Source organism: Lissotriton vulgaris, chromosome 6, assembly GCF_964263255.1.
Source record: "Lissotriton vulgaris chromosome 6, aLisVul1.2, whole genome shotgun sequence".
Lineage (NCBI taxonomy): Eukaryota > Metazoa > Chordata > Amphibia > Caudata > Salamandridae > Lissotriton > Lissotriton vulgaris.
The window spans coordinates 1,228,839,786-1,228,856,119 of NC_141694.1; the positions used below are offsets into that span (position 1 = coordinate 1,228,839,786).

The window sequence follows — 16,334 nt, forward strand, 5'->3', positions numbered from 1 at the left end:
TGTCCAGAAAATCTGTTAGGAATTAAAACATTGAAGGCTCTAGGAGCTATAATATGCTGTTCCCCGGAGGGGGTTAGACTCTTTCTGCGGGATTTCAAGGGTCATTATGTTCTGCGTGAATTTGATGTCAGATTGAAAAATGTACCAGATTACTTGTGGGCAAAAGGCCCAACTGATGTAGGCTGTATGCACATTACACCATACCGCGTTACACTCAAGGCAGGTGTTGTATTACCCCGAATCAGACAATACAAGTTACCACCCGATGCTGTAGTGGCTTTACTGAAAATCATTGAAGAGCTCATTGCCCAAGGAGTGGTCGTCGAGACCGACTCCAATATCTGTAATTCACCCATCATTCCGATTCTTAAACGTACTGATCCCAATGCACCGCCAGTATATCGGCTGGTGATTGATCTTCGAGAATTAAATAAATGCATTATACCACAGTACCCTGTGGTCCCGGATATCTCATCCTTATTGACTGCCATTGATTCAGAAGCAACGTTCTTTACTGTAATTGATCTCAAGAACGCCTTCTTCAGCGTGCCTATTGATCCAGAGAGCCAATATCTCTTCGGATTCAGTTTAAATGGACGCAGCTTCAAATTTTCACGCGCACCTCAAGGATTCACAGAAAGCCCCAGCATCTATAGTCAAGCACTGAAAAGACAACTAGATTGTATTCAAATGCCAGTTAACACCGCTTTACTGCAATACGTCGATGATCTATTGATCACCGCACGAAGTGAGCCCGAATGTGAAAAAGCATCATTGACAGTTTTACACTTCCTGGCCGACAAGGGACACAAGGTGTCTCCTTCGAAGCTACAATTCTGTGTTCAGCAAGTTGTGTACTTGGGTCACTTGCTGTCCAAAGTGGGGAGACAGCTCACTCCCGATCGCATTCAGTTAATTGCAAATATGCCGCAACCCCAGACACAAAAGGAAGTGCGGGCCTTCATAGGCCTCACCTCGTACTGCAGACAATGGATTCCCCAGTATGCATTTCTAGCCAAGCCACTCATCCAGTTAACGACACAGGAGGCAGCGACTTCGACTGCCCTCCCTTGGACTCAGGAACATACACAAGCTTTTGAAGACTTAAAGAAAGCATTATGCCAAGCACCAGTTCTAGCAACACCATGTTACAGCAAACCGTTTACACTTTTTGTTACAGAACGTGATGGTACAGCGTTGTCTGTCCTCACTCAAGATCAAGCAGGTTCACATAAGCCTTGTGCTTATTTCTCTAGTACATTGGATTCAGTAGCCCAGGCACTCCCTGCGTGCTTAAAGTCAGTAGCAGCAACAGCGTTAGCAATAAGACAAAGTGATTCAATTGTTTTAGGTCATCAGTTGACAGTTCAAGTACCACACTCTGTAGAGGTTTTGTTAAACAGAACCCAGACTCAACACTTAACTATAGCACGACTGACAGGTTATGAATTAACACTATTCCAGCCACATATAGAAATCAGACGCTGTGGCATCCTGAACCCAGCAACACTGTTACCCACAAGTATGACAGAACCAGCCCCGCATGATTGTATAGAAATAATTAATGCAGTAACCAAGCCACGACGAGACTTAACAGATGTCCCAGTGACAAATCCAGACCTGACACTTTATGTGGACGGTTCATGCATGAGAACAAGTACAGGAGAATTAGTGGCCGCGTATGCCGTGACCACTGAAACTGAAATTAAAGAAACACATCGTATTGACACACTGTCTGCTCAAGCAGCAGAGCTCATCGCTCTGACCCGAGCTTGTATTCTAGCCAAGAACAGAAATGTTAACATATACACTGATTCCCGTTATGCTTTCGGAGTTGTACACGACTTCGGAGTCCTCTGGCAAGAACGAGGTTTCCTGACCTCTCATGGGGCCAAGATTCAACATGGTCCCCTCATTCAAGCACTGTTAGAAGCAATACATTTGCCCTCGGGCATATCAGTCATGAAGTGTAAAGCACATACTAAAGTTACAGATTCTGTGTCCCAGGGTAACGACCTGGCAGACCAGACAGCAAAACATACAGCACTGACTCACACTCAGATTAATGATGTGACAAAGACGATAGTACCGACAAAGTGTATGACAGTTAGAGATCCCGCCCTAGACGTAATTGATATCCAGACACATGCTACTCCAGATGAAATAAAGAAATGGACTGAACTAGGAGGGATTCAGACAGATCAAGGTTGGATGACGAAGGGAAAATCTATATGGTTTCTCCCCGACTCAATGGTTCAAGTCATGATAAATACAGCACATAGCCCGGCACATCTAGGAGAGAAAGCGATGTTAGACAGTTTACAAAATCTCTGGTACAACAAACACTTACGAGCAGCAGCAAAGCAGAAAGTGCGTACTTGCATGATCTGTTGTCAATTCAATCCAGGAAAAAGCGTCCCTGTAGAGCAAGGTGGATTTCATCCTCCCGATCACCCTTTTGAAGTCCTCCAGATGGATTATATCCAGATGAACAGTTGTCGAGGATTCAAATATGTCCTTGTAATTGTTTGTGCTCTGTCCCGTTGGACCGAAGCATACCCAGTTCCAGACTACACTGCTCCGACCACTGCCCGACAGTTGGTTCGTGAATTCTTCCCACGGTACGGTTTGCCCCGTGTCGTGTATTCAGATAACGGACAGCCATTCTCGTCCGAGTTGATGAAACAGGTTTCCCTTTTGCTAGGATATCAGTGGAGGTTCCACTGTGTCCGACACCCCGAAGCAGCAGGCCTTGTAGAAAGGCATAATCAGACACTAAAAATCCGCCTTGCAAAGATCTGTCAGGAAAAGGGGGTCGACTGGATAGTCGCCCTGCCCGTGGCACTATTCTACATGAGAATGGTCGCCCATTCAAGATCAGGGCTATCCCCGTACGAAGTGGTCTTTGGCAGACCACCGAATATGTGGGGGACGCCCATTCCGAAGAAAATCACTGATGTTGATTGCAATATGTTGACAGATTACCTTGCCTCCTTGATGTCTGCACTCCAATCATGTCGTTCACAGGTTGCCGCAGCCTTTCCTGACAACACTGATGTAAAGCCGCACGAGGTCCGTCCTGGGGATCTGGTACTCGTCCGGAATTTCGACCGGAAAAGTCCGCTGGAGCCCCGCTGGAAAGCACCGAAGACCGTCCTTCTCACCACGAGGACCGCCGTGAAGATAGAGGGGAGAAAGGGGTGGGTCCACACGAGTCATGTGAAGAAATTTTCTGGACTGAAACCTGATCGAGACTCGTCCACCCCCACCAAAGACTGTGTTGAGGAAAAAGACTTTACAGTATCCGAACGAGAAAAGACTCCCCAAGAACAATACCGCATGAAACTCCGATCTAGCAAGTCAGACAGTTTAATTGTTTAAGTCCTCCCCTAGGTGAATCGGTTAAATAGTTTCTGACATGTATCCCCTAGATCGAGATAGAGAGAGAGAGAGACAAGTCAAAAGAAATACTTACTGCAAATCACTACGTAGTCACTGTATAGTGACGTTATTAATAATGTTTTTTCTAAGTGTTCTAATTATTATTGCCAGTATTCTGCTACCTATTTATTGGCCTATTTTCAGGCGTGAACAACCTGTCTACAATGTCTCTGCTGAACACACTTTTAGTGAACTTCCTGCACACGAACTCTCTTACAGACTTGCGCTGCGCAATAACACATTCATTAGTATGTTACACCACTCCCATCAGACAAATAATGCTACAGACTGCTGGATATGTGGCCGACTCCCTCCCTTCCAGAATTACAAGGGAGCTCTGCCCCTCTTTCCGTACCCATTCACTCACAATGGCTCCTGTGGAGCATGGTTTAAAATAATTAATTCCTTAGATCTGATATTGCTGTTTTCGATGGGGGCTGGGTTTGGGGAAACCTGAACTTAGTCCTGCTCAATGTCTGTTATCCTGATAAAGAGGGACTTCCCACTCGAATAGGAACTGATCTAGAAAATGAAGTATATGGATTAGGTAATTACACAATTAGCCTTATGATCCTCACTGTTAAATCCGAGACTGCTCCAGTTCTGCCCCATATGTTAGTATTACCAGTCACAGGTGAATTATGTGTCCGGAAGAAAGGTTCAGTACACGTAGGTCATAGTAAATGCACTACTGTGGTCGAATTCAGTGATCAGGGTAAATCGTCCTTCAAAGCTATCAGTCACTCCTATTTTGTTTGTGGTCATACCGCATACATACGTTTGCCTCCAGATTGGGATGGTACCTGTTATATTGCATTCCTCCTGCCACCTGTTTTTCTAGCTCCCCCTGATTACCATAGAAATACGAATCTAGTACAGAATAGACCCAAAAGAGATATTCCACTTGTCGACTACACAGAAACGGCATGGGAACAGTACACTGATTTCAATAAAGGATTTTTTTCTTTCTAGGACCTGTCCAAAACAGTAAATTAATACGCAGATTAACCAGAACACTTGAAGCTGTAGTACATGAAACTGCCTCCGCCTTAGGTAACTTAACAGAGGAGCAATCTGCTATACGGGTTGTTGTCCTTCAAAATCGTCTTGTAATTGACGTCATCTTGGCAGATAGAGGTGGAGCCTGTAAGGTCATCGGGTCAAGTTGCTGTGTTTTCATTCCACAAAACGCACCATCTGTCTATCAAGCTATTACCCGACTGCATAAAATTGCAAATCAAATACATCAGAATCCAGGCACCTGGACTTGGTCCGGTTGGTTCTGGACAACGTTATCCGCTTGGGGATGGAGGATCTTATCATTCCTAGGCATTGGCCTTGTTATAGTATTCAGCTGCTGCCTGTGCCTACAGTGTGGGCCAGCGATATGTGGACTGTGTGCCACATCGTGCATTGAACATTCCAGTTTTCTCTCAAACAGTCAAAGAAAGAAAGATGAACATATAATGTTACAAGAACAGACTGATCGATTCATGAGGATCGATATATCATGAAGGGTCCGTAGGGAACAATGAGGGAATGAGGTAATATAGATTTTTGGTCAAGTTATGTTCCCTAGCGCGTACCCCACCGACTCCATGTACGAGTTAAAGTGCATGTAACTTCCCTCCTGTACCAGCTATGAAGACGCAAATATGTTTGCGTCCAACGTTAACATGTCCTCTTTCAGACCCACCATGAATGGGTTGAATGGTCCGTTCCTAAGTATGCTATGCCAACGTCTTTTTGTAGTATACTCCTATGTTTTCCAGCCCTGGCTGAAGTAGGCCCTGAATCTCTGCCACCGAGCCTCCTTTCTGGCTTCTGACTGCGAGGGCCTCTGCCCAGGCTGCCCCCGTACCCGTGAACTCCGACTTACTTCTAGCGCGGCCCTCCGTGCTCAGCTCAGCCCGCTGCCTGCCAAGATTGACTATAACCTTCGAGTTATCTGTTTCCCTCCCCGAAAATACATTCCTGCCTGCTAGCTTCAGTAAACATCCTTCCTTAGCTGCAGGGCTAAAGGGCCGACCTGTCTCTGTGCAAGTAATTCATAGCTTCTGTTGCCATGCTTCCATGGAAGGCCCCATGCCCCACGCTTCTCATACAGACACTCAGGCGCTTATACACGCACTCACAGCAAGTATAGAATAGCTTCTGCTCTAGAGACCTTTCTGCCCAGATAGCTTAGTTCCTAAACATCAGATATCAGATATGATAGAAGCACAAGTTGATCTGACATGCCAGACTTCTGTCTCTTTCCGTCAGTGTAAATGTCAAGTCCCCTGCACCCCTCCAATTACACGTCATGCAGCTGCGCGCGCATCCAAGCTTCCGATTTCTGCTGACATTGCAACATTTTCTGTTAGTGCCACCCCTTTGGTGACACCTACCTGTGACGTTTTCTAGCACACACCTCTAGTTCACGCCTCTTGATTACGCACTTGTACCACGTGTATACTGTTATCTTGTCTTCTCTCAGCTGTTACGCCTCCTATACTGTTTTCAATGGTGTACAATAAGTATATAAGCTATGTACTGTTAATAAAATGGGAGCGCTCTATCCCTTCTGACACCCCTGTGGTGGTCAGAACATGATATCTTGGCCATGACCATTCCTTTTTGAGGAATAAAACCCCTTAGAACTCTAACACCACGGACTCTGTCTTTTTTCATCCGATCTGAGTTATTATTGATTAAGTACTTACCTGCATAGAAATTAAGAGAGTAAATTATTTATTTACATCAAAAGCCAGCAAGGCATTGACCCTGTGCTATGGAAGCATAATTTTGTGCTACATGCAGTGTATCCGCGCAGAGGACATATCATTCCTCGCACTGTCAACATGCACACCACATGTAATCACAGTTTCACACCACTCACTCCTGAAGGGACGAGGGCTCTTGCTTATGTAGGACTGTACAGATTAACCCAGACTATCAAAACGCCCAACCTTCTGAAGTACAGGTTCCTGTATGGACTCCCACCAGCCACTAGTCTTCCCATAGCCAGAGTTTGGATCCGTAGTTCTGCTCTGCTGTGACGGTTTCCGTGGCCTTGTTGGTGCATCTTTAGTCCATTGAGTCCAACGCTCATACTTCTTGTAAAACATCCCCCACTGGCCTTGAGGTGCAGGATCACGTGCCGGATCAGAACATACAAAATGGCGGCAGGATTTACACAGACCATTCATGAGGGACTTGCATCCTCAAATGCAGATTTTCATTTAAAAATAATACTGATTGTGAGGGACACTTTTGCATTAGCCTTAAACTACTTCTATTCTTACTCTGTCAACGTGGTGAAAAGTTCTGCTGAAGCGCACTATTAGTCTGCCATTAAAACAGTTTTGAATTAAACTGATTGCACCTGAGGGTTACCACACTACACTGTTTTGGTTTGAGCAACCAATACAACGAAATACATACTATTGACATTACTTCCAGTTGTCCTAGGAGGGGGATTACTTGTCCATTCCTTACCAATGTCATGGGCCTCCCTTATACCCAAAATTAGAATTTTTATTTCTCTTGTGCACTCCCAAGAGACAGTGAGAATTTCTAGTGTGCAAGGAATGTCAGCCCTTTCAATGACCGCTCTGTAGCAACTGGTGCAAACAAATGTCTGTGACGGATTCCCATCAGGTGTGCCTGGGGTCGAGCCACAACTTCAAGGCCTTTGGCAACTGCACACTGATGAACCCGAAGGGGAAACTTTATCACTATACATTAGAAGATTCTGTGACAGGATCGTTCCAAGTCCAAGGCCAGCCTTCTATCCCATTCCCGGAGTCAACAGAGCCACTCCAGAGGTCTGTCTTCGTCACGGTTTAAGTCCTCAGGTAAAAGGCATAAGAAACACAACAAATCAAATTGGGATTCTGCTCTGCTCTCGTGACACAAGCATAGCTCAGCCCCACTCTTCTCAATCTCTCTTCCGAAGTCGGCTGACTTCGAAGCGATCCTTCTGCTGATTCCCGCACAAGCCAAGGCCTTAAGGCACCCTCTTTCAGATCGGAGAGTTCCACTCAACCATCCTCCGGATCTCAGATCCCTGTTGACTTCCTTTGGCAGGCATTCGAAGCCAACGAAGCTGAGAGGCCTTTCACCGAGTATTCCCTCGATAGGTTCACTCTCTACGCATTCTAGACCTGCTTCACTTGTCATGCTTCTAACTCCTCTACTGGTGACATGACCCACATCGACCCCGGGAACGTTCATGCTAACTTCACCACCTAAAGAAGCCCCTCAATTGCCCTCTCTGACGCCCGTCTGACCTTGACTGACGATGTGCCTATATCCACCTGAGTCACTGCTTTCTCCACTTGAATTACCAGAGGCTCATCAACACTCTTTGCGTTCCCTTTTTGGGACTGACTCGGATAATGACTGTAATCGATGTAGCCCAGTTGAGGAGTTTGCTCAGCTCTACCAAGAGGATTACTGGTGCGAAGAGTTAGCGGAAGATCTTTTTATCTCCCCTGGCCCAGCCACAGAAGAATCTTCTTCCTACACTATGGTAATGCGTAAGGCGTCGGATGTTTTTGACCTCAAGCTCCCTACTTTAGAGGTCAAAACTAATTTTCTGATGGAAGTCTTCCAACTGGGGCTAACCTCTTCTGAGCCCCTTCTTCCCTTTATTGGGGTTCTGACGGATACCTTTTTGGGGGCTTGGGTCAAACCTTGTTCTGGGCCCCCATTCAGTAGACAAATTGACAGGCGACATCTCCCTGCCCCTTGTAACCTGTCTTTTATTTCGCAGCACCCCTCGACGTAAAGCCTAGTGGTGCAGGCTTCCACTAGCCACTCTAATGCAAAAACATTTTCCACCATTCCTATGATAGGGAATCTATGCGAGTTGAAGCATTCGATAAACAGGTCTTTTCTTCTACCATTGTGGCCCTCAAATTTGTTAATTCCAGCTTTTTGTTGGAACCCATCTCACGCCCTTTGGGATTCAGTGGCACAAGTCCTCTTTGGTGTGCCTGAAGACTTGGCCCTGTGCTAGCTCTTGTATTTCAGAATGATTGTCATGCTGCCTCAAACGGTGAGGAATCTGCGGCTAGATCGTCTCTACCAGAAAGAGTATTACTGAATGGTAAGTGACTTGTCCTTTGCAGCAGATGTATGCATGAGAACAAAATATACACTGTTCGTTTTATGGCCCCCAGACAGCATTCAGTATATTGTTAACTCGTTTGTGCCATTATACAAGTTGGCAGCCATACATAGAGCAGCCCAAGCTCATTGTAGTAGAGAGGGTTTATGCAGGCACAACCTTACCGGTGAAGTCCAGCAATACAGTAAAATGGCTTGAAATACTCATTCTCTCATAGAGTGTGGATCTACTATAACTGCTCATACAGTCTCCTTCTTTCAGGGGGTGGAAGGCTGGACTGATTTGTTCTCATTTCGTCATGACACAGGCAAGCTAAAACGTTTCATAGAGGATAAAGTAATGATTGCAGTAGAAACGGTGGTTTCAACATTTCAACATCTTGTTTTCTCTAAAGCCTTTATTACTTTAATGCGTGTGTCATCTGTGTCTAGTCCCAGCAGTTTCTTTGTAGAATACAAATTCGAAACTTTTCATCTTAAATTGCAACCTTTTTCTCCTGTTTGAGCATCGTATTTCGGGTACATTCCTAAAAATAGACCATCAGGAATATCCCCACATCTTAATAACGAGTTCAAAGTTTGAGATCTGGAATTTAATGAGTGTCAATTGATTCTTCATTAGAGGCGGGCTCCTAAAAGAGCGCCTCTGGGCACTCAGATGATAATTGTGTCCATTGTCCAAGCTAGACGATCCCTACGGAGCAGGCCACACAAAATACATTAACTGTTCTCTTTGAAACATAATCCCGACAAAGAACTGAACACCTAAACATGTTATCCAAGTTGACTTTAAACTGAATCCAAAATGATTGTGCCTGCTCATTATTGTCACAAACTAGGCAGGTTGACTAACCTTAAGATTCAGGTACAGCAGGAGCGATGTAGTAGCTAGTTTCCCTCCTCCCTAGGAGCGGCCCCCCAGGTGAGTCATAGATATAACACTCCTCTAGGAGGACCTCCCCAGGGAAGGGGAAAAGTGGAGAAATAAAATATAACAGACTGGCAGCCAGAAACCATCTACTGCAGGCGAAGACAGGTTAGGTGTTCCTCTTTAAGTCTGCATTCTGTTTCCTGCATGAAAACACGAGAAACACTTGTAAATATTATCCTCCCTCCCCCTCACTGGGACCAATATAATTAGAGGTATGAAGAAGAGGAGAGTACTCGCTGATCTGAGCTGCCACAAACACCCAAGAAGAAATAAGCTCAAAAAGGGAAAAAATAAAGAAAAAGAAAAAAAGAACACAAGTTCCAGAGAAACTTAGTCTCTTATGCACATACAGGAAGGTAATGTGCTCTCTCACTGATGTCTCTTCGTTATTCAACAAGCCTGCTCCAATTCTCCTTATTTCCACTGGATATGAATACACAATTTCTATTGTCCTTTGCAAGTAGGCATGTACATAGTTCGAGCCTCTCGGCAATCCAAGGAAGACTGATATCCAGGCTGGATTAAACAAAATCATAAAAGTGAGAACGAGAGAGAAGAGTCAAGGTGTTCCCAGGGTGCAATACTAACAAACCCGTTTACCTCTTTTAAGTACTGGGAGGAGGTAATGATACGGGCCGGCGTCCCTTCTCTCTCTCGCTCTCGAATCCTTGCGAAACAGAGAGCACAACGTTACCGCGGAATCAGCGGGCGTACTCTCCCTCGCAGACTCTCAGCGCGGCTCACGGGGTCAAAGGGCACTGACGAGCCGCGGAGCTGAAAAGGATTTCAGCGCGTCTCTGCTCGGCTCCGCTTAATTCCGAACAACCAAATCTTCAGGGGAAAATAACCACTGGCCCCGTAAGTCCAAAACAAGCACTCTGGTTCAGGGAAAGGCAGGCTCACAGGTGACAAGCACCGGAAACAGTGGGAGAGAGAAAGATATAGCGAGAGAGAAAGGACTGATGAAAAGAACAAACAACAGACTATACAGCAGGCATTCTGGGGGATGTAGTTCCCATAGTTAGTGCCTAAAACGTGACAATTATAGAGTTCAAAGAATGGGTGTGTTCCATTAATTCAACATCCCCTCGTTCTCCAAAGATGTTAATCTCTGGATAGGCAGAATTTTCCAACTGAGAACAACAAGGACCCCCTGGGTAGTGAAAATCTATAGACTCCTAGGGCAGGGTAGCAACAGATGCGAAAAAGTTCCTAGGATGTCTAGGTATGTCAGTGTACATATAAGTTGGGCCAGCTATCAAGAAGGAACAATGGAAGTGAATGGCAAAGGTATATAAAAAGTATATTTTTATTTTTTATGTATTAAAAACCATATTGAAACTGACCAACGGTCACATAATATGATGAATAGGTAAAAATATCTATAACAACATTACATACACAAATCATGAAAGGTTCACATAAATTGCATAATATACAAAGTAAAACAATATATTAGCAAAAATATACAATTAATCACAAAAATGAAACAAGCATAAAAACTCGACGCGCGTTTCGGCAGGGGACCGCCTTCTTCAGGAGACACAATTTACTTCCTGAAATACAGTTATAAAGAGAATATTTCTATTATCACAACGTGCATAGAATTTATACAACCAACATTATTACTAACATTATTACTAACATGATAAAAAACCTTTATCCCTAACTCAAAAGCTGACCAAGACTATTGTTTTGTACACTGAAGGCCTCTGATAAGCCACATAATGTCTGTCGATTATACAGTAACTGACTTCACTACGAATAGCGCTCCTTGGTCTTCGCGAGTACCATTTTACAGTAAAAAGGAATACCATCAGATTCCCATTTAAGGATTGGAGTAGGATCACTTCTAAGTAACGTTCAGACTTAATCTCCAAAGATGTTAATCTCTGGATAGGCAGAATTTTCCGACATTAGAAACTCTAATCTACTAAACAACTGTCCTCTGCATTATGACTGTATTTGTGGATATACTCATTACCATTATTCCATTGCCTGAGTTTAAATGTCCAACATTTAATCAATATGGCATTATTGCATCTTGACGACAACCTATCTTGATGAAGACATATCTTTTGAACTTATTTTATTCATACTCAAATTTCATTAAGATATATGTGTGTATAAAGTCAGTTTTGTATTATGCAACATTTAAAAACTGAGAACCATTTCATAGTCATGGACTTCATGAGTTCCAAATAAGAATGATCCAAAGTTCTAATGTTGATGATTTGACCCTATTAGCGTCACTCAGTAGGTCTCATCAGGACAATGATGTAATCTGTCTCTGAACTCAGAACTATTACCCATCCATAATGTATCGGTAAATGATGCAACAAAGTTAACATGAGTTTTGTCAACAGACATGCTGACTTCTGTGATATCATCGAGATAGTCGACTCTATGGAAAGAACATGGACAGATCTGCCCTTCCCTGTCCACTTTGTGTTGTGTATTTCAGATTATTTTCTCGATCATGAATTTCTGTTCATTGAATCCATTTCACATAGCCCTGCTTAGTTTCTGTATTTATATAACCTGAATACATAGGAATTTTTGATATGTTAGAGTTAGAGTTTGCATTTTCTTTTTGTGTGTTGGATTTTAAATAAATATTTTCCCTGTTCCTGATTCAAATACTTTCCTCTCTATTCAGCTGTTTGGCCCAGACAAGAGCATTTCGATCTTGCAGTGTTCTATTTTGTTGACTTGTATCCTTCCACTGCTGACCTTGCTTGCATTCAGAAAATAACTACTATTTCTTAAAGCACCCGGGGGAGTATGTGCGTTCTTGCTTGCGCCCCCTTGTGCTGCGTCAGTCTTTAAAATTCTGCCACCCGACATTCCTTGTTGATTACCCCACCCCTCCCCATTCCACTTTTGTTTTCTTTTTTAAATAACCGTTGCGCCTCATTTGCACTCTTTTTGTCTACCTGTTCCCCAATGCTGGCCTTCTGTCTCACTTTTCACCCACTCCCTGTGTGAATTTGTATGTATGTATATAATATATGCATGCATGTTTGTATTTATTTATTTATTTGTTTAAGCGGGTCCAGCAGCTGCGAAACGCTACCTGGCTGATTTCAACCCTTGTTTAAGCTTTGTTCGTCCTATTTTATGTATTTACTTTTACTCTTTTAATTTACCAATCCATCATGTTTGAGTGGTAAATACAAAAAGTCTGCAGCCATCACGACGCATGTGTAATGGTGCGGGCTCTAGACCCCCATGCATTATGAGTGACCACACAGATGCAGGTAGTTGGTGAGTAGAACTGGCCCAGGGCACATGCGCCCGCCCCTTTTTTTTCAGGCTCACATGTCCAGTGACGCCTGTGTGAGATGGGTGTGGGGTGTAACGAAGCCCTCTGGGAGTGGCTGGCACAGACAACTACTAGAACAGTGACCAGCAGCTCACTACATCATGCATGCGAGTGTGTCACGATGCTTGCATTGTGACGCCTGCATTTATTTTATAATTATTTTTCTTTATGAAAAAACCCTTCCGAAATTGCCATTGCATGTGTGCATATGCATCTTCATACAAATGCCTGCATGAGATTTAAAAAAATTCTGGCAAAGCTGGTAGTTTGACATTTTAGAGCCGAGACCTATGGGCTTTGCGGATTTAGAGAGACTTTAAGTAGAGGGGCCTGTATCTTCTTCAGCGCCCATTCTTGCTCATTCCTTTTAGTGCTTTTCACATAGACAATTTGATTTGTATGCAGTTGGCTTAACTCGATGTCTTTTGTGTCTAGCAGGCAAGCGAGGACTAAATACATTTAATCAGCATCTGAAATGCCAGGAAAATATCAGATGGTTGCAAAAATAAATTAATGTTTTCACTCATTCAAGGATGAAAATGTCATCATGTACAGAAGTGTGAATAAAAAGTATCTCACCACTAAGATAGCATTCCATCTTTGTCTTTTGTATTTCTTGAATTATAGATTTATTGTAAAGTGGTTTTGGCTCTAGTATAAACAAAATTGCCTTTCACACAAAGAAAAACAATGCCAACCGCCCACTTAGTCACAAAGTTAATGTAAAAACAATATCACTGCCGTGTAAAAATCTAAATATGGTGGTACAATATTTAATGCTTCACAAAGGTACTTTTTAAAATACAGTTAAAATCACTCCCATTTTTAACCTTACTGTGAAAAGGTGCAATACAGAAATTCTTCCTTTAGTTCTATTGCTTCTAATTCCTGCTAAGCTTGTTATATTGCCTGAAACTTCGGCCAAGTGCTCCAACTTATCCGTAGTCCTAAACCAGTTACTTTTGTTGTAACACTTGAAAAATCACTGAGAAGACAAACATGTCTCTACTGCATTCTCTAACTGTTCTTTGTGTAAAATCTTGGCTATTGAGTGTGATTTGAACTTATTATGCAGATGACAATGCCACATAAAGTGTGCCATGTCCTCTTTTACCTCTCAGGAACATGTGTGTGAGGTGAGGTTGCAGGGTTGCTTCTGTAGTGGGAGTCTCTCTGGGCCAACAGCAAGGGGAAATGCCTGTCTATAGAGGCATGGAAGATGAAAGGCATCTCCTACCCAGCCCAACTGGAGGAGGAAGGCAAACCCACCACATTCGCCACGCTAAAGGAGAGGCATAAACTACCAGCCATTGAGTTCTATAATTTCCTAAAAATCAGAACAGTTCTAACAAAAGCCAAGCCAGCACAACACAATCCATCAATTATGCAATATATGGCGAAACTCAACAAAATAGGCCACCAGGTATCGCACCTGTACAAACTACTACGCCCATCCACCACCAACATTAACAATAGGAAATCAAATTACTGGGCAAATCAACTAGGGACCCCAGTAAGTGAACGTGGCCTGGCTCTTCTCTGGACTTCCCCCTCACGTAACAAAATCTCCCCAGTAATATCCCAGACAAAATACTGGCTACTACATAAGACCTACTGGACCCCGGCTCGGCTAGCAACGCTAGGCCTCAGGGAAAACGACCTGTGCTGGAACTGCGGCAACGAAAATGGGGGACCTAGCATGACTTATCTTCTACTGCCCCAAAATCAAGGCGTTCTGGGGAAAAAAAATTGTATTCGCAAAAAAGGCGCTGGGGTACACACTAAACTGTAAAATTCACCCTGGAGACCAGCTACCAGGGGGATGTGGACATCGCTGGACGAGTACCTGGACCCCATGAGCCGCCGTGAGCTCACTTGAGAGGGGCGGCTGCCCACAAGCCCAGACTAGGCCCGTGACCAAAACACACTTCTTGTATACTATCTCCTCTCTTTCTTTTCTATTATTTTTCCTTCCCTTTTACCTGCTCTTGATCTCTTAGCAAGATATTGTAAAGGGTAGCAGCCAAACATGTATACCATTTACCTGTAACCATGGCAACAACAGCCAAGTTGGGCTGATACCCTGTAACTGTAAAACGAACTTACATGTCAGTAAAAATGTAATAAAATAAGTTGAAATTAAAAAAAAGGTAGTATTCAGTAGCCGACAGAGCGTGGGATTTTTTTTAATAAAGTATCTTTATGTATGAAAAAACGCTATCAAACTTAGCTTGATGTATAATAGTATGCATCATATCATAGAGCTGCCTTGTTCCTTCTTCCAATCAGAGAAGTGTCAAGTGTAAAAACTTTGACTCCTGCTGTGGTGTATGTTTTGGTTGTTTCATTCACTCTTGCAGTCAGGGTTCACATTTTAAATATATTATTATATTGTTAGTGATGTAGTTGTTTCGAGGTGGAATAGTAGTATTGCAGTTGTACTGCTCTTTTATTGTATTTTTTTACAGAAACATGTTTAGTAGTATCATTTCTGTGCTGTTGTTTAGATGTTAGGCTTGCAGAGTGGGGGTTGAGTGAGGCTTAGAGCGAGAGTATTTGAGGTGGCAGAAAATAAGGCTACTGCTTTGGTTCTAAAGTTTTTGTTTTATTGTGTTGTAGTGTGCTTGCAGTTGTGGTTGTGCTTGCAGCAGACACCCGAAGATATGGAGTGGAGGGCCTGCAGGACAGCCTGTCTCCCCACCAGAGGAATGATCTCCCTGCATTATGCAATTTGACTTGGAGGGAACAGCTACCCAAAGGTTTTTTGTTTTTCCTTGGCACCATGCTTGAACAGCTGATGGCATAATCCGGCTCAAAATATAATCTATTAATAGATTAGCATTGTAGGTGCCGAAGTGCTGTTCAGGCTAGCTTAAAGTGAACTCAAATAATCTTGTATGGCCCAATAATCCTACACAAAATAATCTTCTAAATAAATAACTGCTAGAAATAACATGACAAAAACCAATAAAAAGCAACAGATTATTTGCTTTTCAAAATGTTGTTTTATGGAATAGTCTCACGCCAGTCTAAAAGGAGGGACCAATCACCTCTGTTTCTCAAAAACTCTGCAAGCATTCTTCTTCTCAGTGTGCAAAAGAAATTGATGGTCTTTGCTGCGAGGCTGTTAAGTAGTGCTGACTATCCGAGTGTGTGTATTAACACATTTTGTCCAGTGATTGAAGATCTGAAAGTCTACTCGTGTTTGTATTGGCAGCTAATTGAACTAGACGAAGAGCATACCTTTAGTTGAATTCTGATGCAGTGCATGTTGCAGAATTTGTTTTTGTTGTCACGATAATCAATCTTTACCCTAATTATAATCCTATTATTCATAGCAAAATGATTTCCAGAACAAAAATGATTTTTTTTCTTCTTAAAAAAAGCCTTCAACCATAGGAGTGTTTTGGATTTCATTATTACTATCAAACGTGTGTGGGAGAGAAGGCATTCCAATGATGTATTTATTATTGCAACAAAAGAAGGATCCTATTGAAGGCGAATATTTTCATATCTAGGAGG

General features: G+C 43.1%; 1 protein-coding gene and 1 long non-coding RNA gene across 2 annotated transcripts in view; both read left to right on the plus strand.

Moving 5' to 3' along the window:
* Nucleotides 1–16,334, plus strand: part of TULP4 (TUB like protein 4) — a 631,050-nt gene that overhangs the window by 101,317 nt on the left and 513,399 nt on the right. The gene's annotated exons all lie outside the window — the stretch shown is intronic.
* On the plus strand, nucleotides 8,532–11,709 carry LOC147708664 (uncharacterized). Its single transcript, XR_015296512.1, has 3 exons — nucleotides 8,532–9,383; nucleotides 10,536–10,577; nucleotides 11,355–11,709. It is a non-coding gene; the product is annotated as an uncharacterized LOC147708664 (long non-coding RNA).